The sequence below is a fragment of the Oncorhynchus keta genome, unplaced genomic scaffold, assembly GCF_023373465.1.
Source record: "Oncorhynchus keta strain PuntledgeMale-10-30-2019 unplaced genomic scaffold, Oket_V2 Un_contig_20705_pilon_pilon, whole genome shotgun sequence".
Taxonomy (NCBI): domain Eukaryota; kingdom Metazoa; phylum Chordata; class Actinopteri; order Salmoniformes; family Salmonidae; genus Oncorhynchus; species Oncorhynchus keta.
In genome coordinates this window covers 84,801-88,321 of record NW_026282153.1, presented here as the reverse complement: position 1 = coordinate 88,321, position 3,521 = coordinate 84,801, and the positions used below count along the sequence as shown (strand labels likewise).

The 3,521-nt window shown below is 51.9% G+C and overlaps 1 long non-coding RNA gene across 3 annotated transcripts; it reads left to right on the top strand.

Moving 5' to 3' along the window:
- The first annotated feature begins 333 nt into the window (after window positions 1-333).
- LOC127920815 (uncharacterized) lies at window positions 334-2,540 on the top strand. 3 transcript variants are annotated; one of them, XR_008107490.1, is made up of 6 exons: window positions 334-523; window positions 737-878; window positions 1,129-1,270; window positions 1,400-1,541; window positions 1,702-1,772; window positions 2,134-2,540. It is a non-coding gene; the product is annotated as an uncharacterized LOC127920815 (long non-coding RNA). The 3 variants fall into 3 exon arrangements; XR_008107489.1 differs by having other exon boundaries at window positions 1,631-1,772; XR_008107488.1 differs by lacking the exon at window positions 1,702-1,772.
- Window positions 2,541-3,521: the final 981 nt, after the last annotated feature.

The following is a 3,521-nucleotide window of genomic DNA, read 5'->3' as shown; positions in this document are numbered from 1 at the left end:
GCTTTGGATAAAAGCGTCTGCTAAATGGCATATATAATCTAAGGGAAATATGTCTCTCTAATATGGTCATACATTGGGCAGGAGGTTAGGAAGTGCAGCTCAGTTTCCACCTCATTTTGTGGGCAGTGAGCACATAGCCTGTCTTCTCTTGAGAGACAGGCCTCCTTACGATGGCCTTTCTCAATAGCAAGGCTATGCTCACTGAGTCTGTACCTCGTCAGTCACAGTGGTCAGGTATTCTGCCACTGTGTACTCTCTATTTAGGGCCAAATAGTCATTCTAGGTTGCTCAGTTTTTTGTGTTAATTCTTTCCAATGTGACAAGTAATTATCTTTTTGTTTTCTCATGATTTGGTTGGGTCTAATTGTGCTGCTGTCCTGGGGCTCTGTGGGGTGTGTTTGTGTTTGTGAACAGAGCCCCAGGACCAGCTTGCTTAGGGGACTCTTCTCCAGGTTCCTCTCTCTGTAGGGTGTGTTTGTGAACAGAGCCCCAGGACCAGCTTGCTTAGGGGACTCTTCTCCAGGTTCCTTTCTCTGTGGGGTGTGTTTGTGAACAGAGCCCCAGGACCAGCTTGCTTAGGGGACACTTCTCCAGGTTCATCTCTCTGTAGGGTGTGTTTGTGAACAAAGCCCCAGGACCAGCTTGCTTAGGGGACTCTTCTCCAGGTTCCTCTCTCTGTAGGGTGTGTTTGTGAACAGAGCCCCAGGACCAGCTTGCTTAGGGGACACTTCTCCAGGTTCATCTCTCTGTAGGGTGTGTTTGTGAACAGAGCCCCAGGACCAGCTTGCTTAGGGGACTCTTCTCCAGGTTCATCTCTCTGTAGGGTGTGTTTGTGAACAGAGCCCCAGGACCAGCTTGCTTAGGGGACTCTTCTCCAGGTTCATCTCTCTGTGGGGTGTGTTTGTGTTTTAGGGGACTCTTCTCCAGGTTCAACAGAGCCCCAGGACCAGGTTGCTTAGGGGACTCTTCTCCAGGTTCATCTCTCTGTGGGGTGTGTTTGTGTTTGTGAACAGAGCCCCAGGACCAGCTTGCTTAGGGGACTCTTCTCCAGGTTCATCTCTCTGTGGGGTGTGTTTGTGTTTGTGAACAGAGCCCCAGGACCAGCTTGCTTAGGGGACACTTCTCCAGGTTCATCTCTCTGTAGGGTGTGTTTGTGAACAGAGCCCCAGGACCAGCTTGCTTAGGGGACTCTTCTCCAGGTTCATCTCTCTGTAGGGTGTGTTTGTGAACAGAGCCCCAGGACCAGCTTGCTTAGGGGACTCTTCTCCAGGTTCCTCTCTCTGTAGGGTGTGTTTGTGAACAGAGCCCCAGGACCAGCCAGGGGACTCTTCTCCAGGTTCCTTCTCTGTAGGGGTGTGTTTGTGACAGAGCCCCAGGACCAGCTTCTTCTCTTCTCCAGGTTCATCTCTCTGTAGGGTGTGTTTGTGAACAGAGCCCCAGGACCAGCTTGCTTAGGGGACTCTTCTCCAGGTTCATCTCTCTGTAGGGTGTGTTTGTGAACAGAGCCCCAGGACCAGCTTGCTTAGGGGACTCTTCTCCAGGTTCCTCTCTCAGAGCCCCAGGACCAGCTGTAGGGTTCTGTTTGTGAACAGAGCCCCAGGACCAGCTTGCTTAGGGGACTCTTCTCCAGGTTCATCTCTCTGTAGGGTGTGTTTGTGAACAGAGCCCCAGGACCAGCCTGCTTAGGGGACTCTTCTCCAGGTTCATCTCTCTGTAGGGTGTGTTTGTGAACAGAGCCCCAGGACCAGCTTGCTTAGGGGACTCTTCTCCAGGTTCCTCTCTCTGTAGGGTCTGTTTGTGTTTGTGAACAGAGCCCCAGGACCAGCTTGCTTAGGGGACTCTTCTCCAGGTTCCTCTCTCTGTAGGGTGTGTTTGTGAACAGAGCCCCAGGACCAGCTTGCTTAGGGGACTCTTCTCCAGGTTCCTCTCTCTGTAGGGTGTGTTTGTGAACAGAGCCCCAGGACCAGCTTGCTTAGGGGACACTTCTCCAGGTTCCTCTCTCTGTAGGGTGTGTTTGTGAACAGAGCCCCAGGACCAGCTTGCTTAGGGGACTCTTCTCCAGGTTCCTCTCTCTGTAGGGTGTGTTTGTGAACAGAGCCCCAGGACCAGCTTGCTTAGGGGACTCTTCTCCAGGTTCATCTCTCTGTAGGGTGTGTTTGTGAACAGAGCCCCAGGACCAGCTTGCTTAGGGGACTCTTCTCCAGGTTCATCTCTCTGTAGGGTGTGTTTGTGAACAGAGCCCCAGGACCAGCTTGCTTAGGGGACTCTTCTCCAGGTTCCTCTCTCTGTAGGGTCTGTTTGTGAACAGAGCCCCAGGACCAGCTTGCTTAGGGGACTCTTCTCCAGGTTCATCTCTCTGTAGGGTGTGTTTGTGAACAAAGCCCCAGGACCAGCTTGCTTAGGGGACTCTTCTCCAGGTTCATCTCTCTGTAGGTGATGGCTGTGTGGGGTCTGTTTGTGAACAGAGCCCCAGGACCAGCTTGCTTAGGGGACTCTTCTCCAGGTTCATCTCTCTGTAGGTGATGGCTTTGTGGTGGACATGTGTGGGCATCTCTTCCTTTTAGGTGGTTGTAGAATTGAACAGCTCTCTTCTGGATTTTGATAATTAGCGGGTATCGGCCTAATTCTGCTCTGCATTATTTGGTGTTCTACGTTGTACATTGCATGCAGAATTCTGAAATAAATATCCTCAGTCTCAATTTGGTGGTTGTCCCATTTTGTGAATTCTTGGTTGGTGAGCAGAGCCCAGATCTCATAACCATAAAGGGCGATGGGCTCTATGACTGATTCAAGTATTTTTTGCCAGATCCTAATTGGTATGTTGACCACCCTCAACCGTAAGGCTCTCCAGAGGGTAGTGAGGTCTGCACAACGCATCACCGGGGGCAAACTACCTGCCCTCCAGGACACCTACACCACCCGATGTTACAGGAAAACTACCTGCCCTCCAGGACACCTACACCACCCGATGTTACAGGAAAACTACCTGCCCTCCAGGACACCTACACCACCCGATGTCACAGGAAAACTACCTGCCCTGCAGGACACCTACACCACCCGATGTCACAGGAAAACTACCTGCCCTCCAGGACACCTACACCACCCGATGTCACAGGAAAACTACCTGCCCTCCAGGACACCTACACCACCCGATGTCACAGGAAAACTACCTGCCCTCCAGGACACCTACACCACCCGATGTCACAGGAAAACTACCTGCCCTCCAGGACACCTACACCACCCGATGTTACAGGAAAACTACCTGCCCTCCAGGACACCTACACCACCCGATGTCACAGGAAGGCCATAAAGATCACCAAGGACAACAACCACCCGAGCCACTGCCTGTTCACCCCACTATCATCCAGAAGGCGAGGTCAGTACAGGTGCATCAAAGCTGGGACCGAGAGACTGAAAAACAGCTTCTATCTCAAGGCCATCAGACTGTTAAACAGCCACCACTAACATTGAGTGGCTGCTGCCAACACACTGACTCAACTCCAGCCACTTTAATAATGGGA